Source organism: Chiloscyllium punctatum, chromosome 27, assembly GCF_047496795.1.
Source record: "Chiloscyllium punctatum isolate Juve2018m chromosome 27, sChiPun1.3, whole genome shotgun sequence".
Classification (NCBI taxonomy): Eukaryota; Metazoa; Chordata; class Chondrichthyes; order Orectolobiformes; family Hemiscylliidae; genus Chiloscyllium; species Chiloscyllium punctatum.
The window spans coordinates 24,866,746-24,876,761 of record NC_092765.1 but is presented as its reverse complement, the minus strand read 5'-3'; the positions used below and the strand labels follow the sequence as shown (position 1 = coordinate 24,876,761).

Below are 10,016 nucleotides of genomic sequence, written 5' to 3'. Positions count from 1 at the left end.
GCCTCCTAGCAGAGAGCTTTAGGGAACATCTCCGAGACACCCGCACCAATCAACCAAACCGCCCCGTGGCCCAACATTTCAACTCCCCCTCCCACTCTGCCGAGGACATGGAGGTCCTGGGCCTCCTTCACCACCGCTCCCTCACCACCAGATGCCTGGAGGAAGAACGCCTCATCTTCCGCCTCGGAACACTTCAACCCCAGGGCATCAATGTGGACTTCAACAGCTTCCTCATTTCCCCTTCCCCCACCTCATCCTAGTTTCAAACTTCCAGCTCAGTTACTGTCTCCTTGACTTGTCCGACCTGCCTATCTTCTTTTCCACCTATCCACTCCACCCTCTCCTCCTTGACCTATCACCTTCATCTCCTCCCCCACTCACCCATTGTACTCTATGCTACTCTCTCCCCATCCCCACCCTCCTCTAGCTTATCTCTCCATGCTTCAGGCTCACTGCCTTTATTCCTGATGAAGGGCTTTTGCCCGAAACGTTGATTTCGCTGCTCGTTGGATGCTGCCTGAACTGCTGTGCTCTTCTAGCACCTCTAATCCAGTATTTGAAGGTATATGGGCCAGGAGCAAGCAGGTGGGACTAGTTTAGTTTGAGATTATGTTCAGCATGGACTGGTTGGATTGAAGGGTCTTTATCTTTTATGACTCTATGACTATGACTCTATGACAGCTTTTCAGATGGGAATGTTAAGCATGAAGCAGCTGATGAAACAAGCAAACAAGCAGAGAACCTTCTATTGCACTGCTTTATTTCCCAATCAAAACTGTGCTCTTAATTCCTTGTCACGGATATTTCACTTCCCTTATTTCTAAACTCTAATCTTCCATAGCACATGTGCAAGCATCGGAAAATAATTATTATCTTAATGACATCTGCGATACAATAAAATCTAATAAGGCAATCTGAACAGTTATTTTGCAAGACAACACCGTCATTCTTTACTTAGCTGGCACAATAATAAATAAAATGTCAGAAACATGAAAGAGTGGGAAGGAGGGAATTCCCACAAACTTACTCAGAAAAATACAAAATATTAAAATAACTGCATAGTGTAGGATTATCCAAGTATCGTGTTCTACTTATTTCAGATTATAAAACCTGATATTCTGAATTATGTTGGATCTTGTTTATTCCTATAGAGTGTGGCAGAAATTGGCAGAAGAAGAAACAGTTTGGGAATCTGAAGCAAAGCTGAATCGTGCTCGCACAGTGGCTCTCTGCCAGCAACTTCAAATGTGTCCAGTGGATCGTCAGAAATGAAATCCCAACTTTCATCAACATCTAGGCTGGGGCTTGAACAATACTGTCTAATATTTCACAGAAATAGATTTCCTTTCATTTCACTTGTTTTTCACATCTGTTCAGCCAGGTGCAGAGGGATGACAGTTTTGAGGACAGAATGTCTCTGTGGCACAGAGTGACAGTTTGACAAAGCAGTTCCTTTCCTGTGTTGCTTAATTGCTTGATTCTGACCTGGATGTTATTATCTATGAAGGATAACCTTGTGTTGCTCTGCTGCCTCGCTCATAGTGAGTATCATTCAGAGAACCAGGGTTTGGTTTGATTTGATCTGATTTATTATTGTCCCCTGTACCTAGGTACAGTGAAAAGTTTTGTTTTGCATGCAGTACAGGCAGATCATACCATACAAAGTGTATTACTGTAATAGAACAGAGCAAAGAATACAATGTTACAGTTGCAGAGGAAGTGCACAAAGAACAAGGTCAACATTAAATTAAAAAAACATGAGAGGTCCATTCCAAAGTCTAATAACAACAAGGAAGAAGGTGTTCTCAAATCTGTTCGTATGTATGTTTCAGCTTTTGTATCTTCTGCTTGATGGACAAAGTTGGACGAGATTATAAACTGAGTAGAATGGGGTCTTTGATTATGTTGGCTGCTTTCTTGAGGCAGTGAGAAGTATAGGTGGAGTCAATGGATGGAAGTGGTGGACTGGCCTGTTTATAACTTTCCATAGTTTGTTATGGTCCTGGGCAAAGCAGTTGCCATACAAAGCCATGATATATCCCGATAGAATGCTTTCAATAGTGAATCAATAAAAACTGGTAAGAGTCTTTATGGATATGCTGAATTTTCTTAGCCTCCTGGGGAAGTAGAGGCATTCTTCTGTTTTCTTGACCATCGTGTCAATGTGGTTGGACCAAGGCAGATTGCTACAGTGTTTTGTGATTTATGTCCAAGACAGGTTCACTGGAAAAGATGCCCATGGTATTTTAGGAAACCTCCTCCTCACCCCTCCGCAAAACTATCTGTGGAGAGCATAAAACCTTACCTCAGGGATTTATACATGAACAGGACAGCACAGAAATACAGAAGTTACAGTTATTGATTCTAAGGTCCTCAAGCAAGTGCAGTGTTGAGGTCCCCTAGAATACAACCAGTGAATTGCTGAGAGTTTCCACTTTTGCACAGTTATTCTCACTGTAAAGACTCTTGAAACAGTTGTCCCTTGTTTATATTGATATTTTAGTTTCTGTTTAAATCCAACCATAATAATTTACATCATTATCAAAAAAAACTAAATTAAAAGGGAAGGCCAAAGCACTTTAAGCTTCCTAGTTTGCTGCCTGTAACAATATTTTAACATGATCGGCAGCTTCCCCCTCAATCCTGCAGCATGCTGAGAAATCCCCTTTACTTGGCACTTTATTTAAACTACCATCAGGAGAGGGGAGGGCCATGCTAGGGCTCACTAGTGATTTGTGGGTAGCTTCCTTCAAAGCCAGTGGTGAATATTCATTTCTTTGCTGTCTACAAAGTCTAGGCTACAAATTTGATTCAGTTTAGTAATGAAGCCTTCGTATACTTAATGTTTTCATAGAAAAAAGGTTTCAAACATTAAAAAAAATGAAAAATACTTTAGTCAAGAGAAGTCCTCAATGCAATACCTGTTAGACCTACCAAAGCTTAACTGGTATTCCCTATAACAGTTCATATTAAGCATTTTAGACTTAGGTTCTACAAAGATCCAGTAATGACAGGCAATCAGCTTAACTGGGGGAATAATTGTCTCAGGGACAAAAAGGGCTAATTAAGAAAAAGTAGCATGGATTGCAGAGGGAAATTTATTTTTAGCTAACTTGCTGGAGCTTTTTGAAAAGGTAGCAGAGACAGTTCTCGAGAGCTATGCTGTTGTTGTGGTGTGCATGGACTTCCGAAGGAATTTGATACAGTACTGTCCAGTAGATCAACGAGTAAACTATAGTTTGTGGAGTAAAAGGAACAAAAGCAGCATGGGGGAGAATTTGGCTGAGTCACAAGGAACAGAACAGTGGTTGATCGGTTGTTTTGGGGCTGGAGGAATATGTGTAGTAGAGTTCCCCAGGGGTCACTGTTGGGACACTTGATAATATTGATATATTTTTCTGATATATACAAAGTCTGAAAAATGCAACAAATCTAGCAGCATTTGCAGGGAAAGAATCGTAGTTAATATTTCAGTTTGATAACAATTCATCAGAATTACCTTTTCTTTGTTAAATTATTTTGTATAGCTCACTGGCTCAAAATGATCTATTGCTCTCTAACTGCTATCATGGGTTGAAGGGCTTGTTCTGTGCTGTACTTTTCTATGTTCTATGCTATAGTTCTTTACCATTGAATTTATATTGAATGCTACGTCCAGCTCTTTCAGAAATCTAGGTGGGCACAATAGGACAGGTGAGGTAAAAACACTCTCATTCATTTGGCCAAACTGGTCCTCACCCTTAACAATTTCACCTTTGAATCCTCCCACTTCCTCCAGACCAAAGGCGTAGCCATGGGCACACGTATGGGCCCCAGCTCTGCCTGTCTCTTTGTTGGCTATGTAGAACAGTTGATCTTCCGTAATTACACCGGCACCACTCCCCACCTCTTCCTCCGCTACATTGATGACTGCATTGGCGCCACCTCGTGCTCCCGCGAGGAGGTTGAGCAATTCATCAACTTCACCAACACATTCCACCCTGACCTTAAATTTACCTGGACCATCTCTGACACCTCCCTCCCCTTCCTGGACCTCTCCATCTCCATTAGTGACAACCGACTTGACACTGACATTTTTTACAAACCCACCGACTCCCACAGCTACCTGGATTACACCTCTTCCCACCCTATCTCTTGCAAAAATGCCATCCCATATTCCCAATTTCTCTGCCTCCGCTGTATCTGCTCCCAGGAGGACCAGTTCCACCATAGAACACACCAGATGGCCTCCTTCTTTAGAGACACCGCAATTTCCCTTCCCATGTGGTTAAAGATGCCCTCCAACGCATCTCGTCCACATCCCGCACCTCTGCCCTCAAACCCCACCCCTCCAACCGTAACAAGGACAGAACGCCCCTGGTGCTCACCTTCCACCCTACAAACCTTCGCATAAACCAAATCATCCGCCAACATTTCCGCCACCGCCAAAAAGACCCTACCACCAGGGATATATTTACCTCCCCACCCCTTTCCGCCTTCTACAAAGACCGTTCCCTCCGCGACTACCTGATCAGGTCCACACCCCCCTACGATCCACCCTCCCATTCTGGCACTTTCCCCTGCCACCGCAGGAACTGTAAAACTTGTGCCCACACCTCCTCCCTCACCTCTATCCAAGGCCCTAAAGGAGCCTTCCACATCCATCAAAGTTTTACCTGCACATCCACCAATATCATTTATTGTATCCGTTGCTCCCGATGTGGTCTCCTCTACATTGGGGAGACTGAGCGCCTCCTAGCAGAGCGCTTTAGGGAACATCTCCGAGACACCCACACCAATCAACCAAACCACCCCGTGGCCCAACATTTCAACTTCCCCTCCCACTCTGCCGAGGACATGGAGGTCCTGGGCCTCCTTCACCGCCGCTCCCTCACCACCAGACGCCTGGAGGAAGAACGCCTCATCTTCCGCCTCGGAACACTTCAACCCCAGGGCATCAATGTGGACTTCAACAGCTTCCTCATTTCCCCTTCCCCCACCTCATCCTAGTTTCAAACTTCCAGCTCAGCACTGTCTCCTTGACTTGTCCAAACTTGTCCAACCTGCCTATCTCCTTTTCCACCTATCCACTCCACCCTCTCCTCCTTGACCTATCACCTTCATCTCCTCCCCCACTCACCCATTGTACTCTATGCTCCTCTCTCCCCACCCCCACTCTCCTCGAGCTTATCTCTCCATGCTTCAAGCTCACTGCCTTTATTCCTGATGAAGGGCTTTTGCCCGAAACGTCGATTTCGCTGCTTGTTGGATGCTGCCTGAACTGCTGTGCTCTTCCAGCACCACTAATACAATAGGACAGGTGACCTCCTTCCATGCTGTGAGAATCCCTGATTAGTAAAGATGATGAGAAAGCAATTTGAATTGTATTATCTTTAAAGTCAGGAAATTAGTCTTGATCAGGATAGGCAAAAATCCATTAAAACCTCAATATTATCGAGTCTTGTCAATGAATATCAATTCATAGTAGTAATTAATATGAGCATCAGTTTACATAGCAATTCAGAAACCTGCATTAGATACTAGCTTAAACTCTTTTGAATAAATTATTACATTAATATTTCATGTTTGGAATGGGGATGGGAGGAAAATTTTTTCACCTTAATCCCAGGAGTCATCAGCCCATCCACATGACTATCACTGAAATAGATATTGTTTGTCCCAGTTTCAATTAAATGCAATTTGTTCCATTACAGGAGGTTGAGGAAAGTATCACCGTTATGACTATGACAGGTTGACTTGATTAATTTTTCAAAAATAGAATACAATATAATTTCTCCATGTACATTATGTAAGAGATTAGATATTTTACCTAAAACTTCAGCATTCTATTTTGGTCTTCAAAATGTGAGACATTGCACAAAACGATGAAAAAATATGCACATTAATTGAAGTAAAGTTGTCTAAGATGCATTTTGAGGTAAAGTGAGGACTGCATATGCTTGAGAGTCATCATTGAAAAGTGTGGCACTGAAAAAGCACAGCAGGTCAAGCAGCATCCGAGGAGCAGGTGAGCCCACGTTTTAGGCACGTTTTGATCGGGAAGGCATTTTTGATGCACTGAGATGCATTTTTGCCAAACTGGCATAACCTGTTTTAGCTGTAAGGCTGATTGATTGTATTATTTATTTTATCATGTTCTGAGCACAATGGCAGTGGCAAGGTGAAGTTGGAGAAAGTACTAAAGGTGATAATAAAAGATGTGACATTACTAAATTAACACAAACATATGTAAGCTGGCTGTAGCAGATTACTAAGAACTGAAGTAAGTACCGTAAAAGATTATTTTACAAAATTCATGGATTGTCAGAAAAATAGGTTAGGAAGTCTTGAGTGTTTGTGATGTCCTTATATGTATTGTGAGTTGGTAAGGTTTGGCAACAGAAGCACACAATTCAAATAATTTCCTCTTACCTCTATCTAAACATATGATAAAAGTCTTGCATCTGCCACAAAGAACACCACACTTACCCCTGAGTCTTTCAATTAACATATGTATAAAATGGCAACAATTTACACTTCAGTAAGATCATACCTGGCCCAGGGCCAGCAGGTAGGTTCAGGGTGGCAGTTTAGCACCCACAACTAGGCACCACCCTCAAAGTTGATTGGGTCACCTGCCAGCACTAAAACAAACATAAAAGTTAAAATCTACCTCAATGTCTAAACTAATTTGAGGTATGTTAAGAGTTACAATAATGTTTACTTTATCAAATACTTTTGGGTAGAAACTATTAGCACAGCATATAATTATACATTTAATATATGGATTGGTACTTTGCTTAAAAGTAGTTTTAATTATATAAATTACATTGCACATGTGTACTCACATATTAACACACCAATGGAATTCAGACATTAGTAAATTGATTAGATTTTTCACTCAGATTATTTCCCTTTATGTTATCATTTCCATACTGAATGGCTTTGAAATACAGATATATTTAGAAGTATAACTATTTGCATTTGATTAATGTCACAGTTCGCGTACTTCCCTGTTATTTTCTTGTATGTCTTTTTATATTCTTTTTTCCCAAATAATTATGCAATTCTGTTTTAAATTATATTCTACTGTCTACCTTAAACGTTGATTGCCTTTGAGCCATTACAGCACAGAAGGAGGTCACTTGGCCAATTATATGCATGCAGGCTCTCTTTTGAACAATCTAGTCACTCCCTTGCCCACCTTTACCCCCATTGCCCTACAAATTTATTTCCCACAAGTTTCCACTTAATTTCTTTTTTAAATCATTGATATTCTCCAATTCCTCACTTTCATCAACAGTGAGATGAAAATCATTATCATGCTGCATAAAAATATTAACATACCCCTGCACCATTTGCCCAAAACCTTAAATTGGTGTCTCCTGGTCCTTAGATCATAAGATAATGGGACAAGCTTTTGCCTGCCTTATCTGAATCTGTCAGAACCTCACCAAATTCCCCATCATCTGCTTTGTTACAAGGAGAACAATCTCAGTTCTCTAATGTCACCTTATAGCTAAAATCCACCAACACTCAAAGCATTGTGTTAAATTTCCTCTGCACCTTCTTAAGGACTCTCACATTCTTTCTAAAATGTGGTCACCAGAATTGGAGGCAATCCTCTCACTGTGATCGAATTAGAACTTATAAAGATTCTGCATATCTTTGTACTTTTGTGCTCAATGTCTCTGTTTATGAAGTCCAGGATCCCATACACAATACTAACTACTCTCTCAATACGTCTTGTTGCCCTGAATTATATATGCTTGCAGAAAAGCATTTCATGTTTTAAAAATAGTGTGAAAATCTTGTGATAACATTTTTTTTAAATGATACCTGCTGAGCCAAACTTGCTTTGAAGACTTACTTGTGCACTGACTCATTTGTGAGAGGTTCAGTACTTGACTGATTAAGGGGGAGTCAGGTCCCAAAGATCAAACCCACATTTGAAAGAGATAGTTGCTTCAGTTCAAAGTTGCCTAGTCAGACAACAGGTGCACAGGTGTTGTACAGGTAGCCTGTCTAGAGTTATCTTAGCATTGATCTGCACCAAGGTATCCTGTTCAACACTGTGGAGAGATCAGATATTATTTCTTTCAAGTTATTCTATGATTGAAAAAGTGGATCAAGGCCAACTTGTTGCAATATTAGCAAGAGACAAGAACACACAATAGCAGTTTAAAAAAAAGTTAGTGAGTGGGCAGTATCAAAGACAAATTGCTGCAAAATGATGGCGATAAAACTTCCTCATGATTCCAGGTAAGTTGACAGGTAACTGAGAACTGAGACCAATCTGAGAACATATCACACATGCGGGGTTCATAGAATTTCATAGAACAAATAGCACAGAAACAGACCACACAGTTCAACTGGTCTGTGCCAGAGTACATTCTCCTTGAGGCCACTTCCATCGTGTTTGATCCAATCTTGCCGGCATATCACAATAACATCCAGGAGAATTTGGCATAGAGGCACAGGAGCAAATCACTGGGACAGATAACCAAGGAGATGAGTTTTAAGGAACATCTAGGGAAGCGATATAGGGAGGTGGAGAGGTTATGCAAGTGAATTACGGACCTTAGAGACTCAATGGCTGAATGCTAATATAACATATTTGTACAGTGATTAAACTAGAAACATTCAAGAAATCAGAATTGGAGAAGTCCAGAAATCTCATAGTGTTGGAGAACAGAAAGATGTTACCAAGATAGGCAGGGATGAGGAATTTGAAAGCAAGAATAAGACTTTCAAAATCACAGCACTGGCAGACCAGGACCCAATGTAGGTTAGTAAGCACATGGGTGATGGGTGAACATGACTTACTATGTGTTAGGGCACAGGCAGCACAGTTTTTGTTTGATTGATGTTTATGAATATTAGAAGATGGGAGGCCAGCCAGGAGAACATTCAAATAGCCAAATCTAGAGGTTGAAAAGACAGGTTTTGTATTTTTTGTCTTGATTGTCAGCGATAGCACTTTATGGCACTGCCATTCTGTCAGTATGTGGTACAGCGTAAGAGTTGTTTGAGTTAGTTCACAATCACCAGTCTTCTTTTATCTGTATTGATTCTAGGGCCTGTCTAATTATCAGTGGTAGAAGATAGACCAGTGTTCAGTCTAAGCAGAACAACCACTTGTCTTAGTTAACAAGATGGTATATTCCAAAACAATGAAAAATACAACGACATTACTAGTCAGGCATAGTTACTAGGACTCTTGGGAGATGCAAATTATATATTTGCCCCAACAAAGGCAAGTGTTTAATTCTCTGTCTCCATCCAAAGACTGTGTTCGACGTCATTAGATTCAATGTAACGAATGTAACTTAAATAAAAATTCTTTCAGGCTTTAGTGACAGATGAGCTGAGGAAGACAGCAAGGTTATCAATGTATCAGAAGTGGAAGTAGAAGGTCTTGATGATGCAGAATATATGGAGTGAGTTCATCCATCAGTCAAGTGGAATACATAAGTTCCAATAGCCTGGTTCACCAGAGGCAATGGCCAGAGAAAAGGATGGAATCAATAGAATGGAAATAAAAATTAGTTTGCGTTATTAAATGTGTTAACAAAAGTGTTAATTATGTTAAAAGTGATAACAATGTACTAAAACACTGATTTTATCTTGCAGAAACTTAAACACCATCAACTTGATGTCAATAAAATTACTGTGAGCTTACTTTAGTTCTCATTCAGTCAGGCATACTATTGCCTCTGAGACAAAGTTTATAAATTTCAGTCCCCGTTCAGAGACCTAAGCATAAGAACCAAGGCTGATAAACCGGTAAGTATTGACAATGTGCTATAGTGCTGGAGGGACCAATTTATAAGAGGGAAAAGATTTCACTCCAAAGAAAACAGCAATTGTGGCAGAACTCAGTGGGTCTAGCAGCCTGTGTGGAGAGAAAGCAGAGTTAACCTTTCGTATGTGGTGACTTCATCAGAACTCTTTGTTTCAGATCTCCACCATCCGCAGTTCTTTGTTTTGTTGTAGAAGATTTTATTATTGGCCTCTGCTACTATGGTTGGAATGTA

At 40.8% G+C, this 10,016-nt stretch overlaps 1 long non-coding RNA gene across 2 annotated transcripts in view; it reads right to left on the bottom strand.

Moving 5' to 3' along the window:
- Nucleotides 1–1,567: 1,567 nt before the first annotated feature.
- Nucleotides 1,568–10,016, bottom strand: part of LOC140453563 (uncharacterized) — a 49,495-nt gene continuing 41,046 nt past the window's right edge. The window contains exons 3-5 of one of the 2 annotated variants that reach the window (XR_011952434.1): nt 7,850–8,051; nt 6,533–6,623; nt 1,568–2,282 (exon numbers count right to left, since the gene is read on the bottom strand). This is a non-coding gene — a long non-coding RNA (uncharacterized lncRNA). The remainder of the gene's footprint in view (nt 2,283–6,532; nt 6,624–7,849; nt 8,052–10,016) is intronic. The other variant, XR_011952433.1, reaches the window with a different exon arrangement.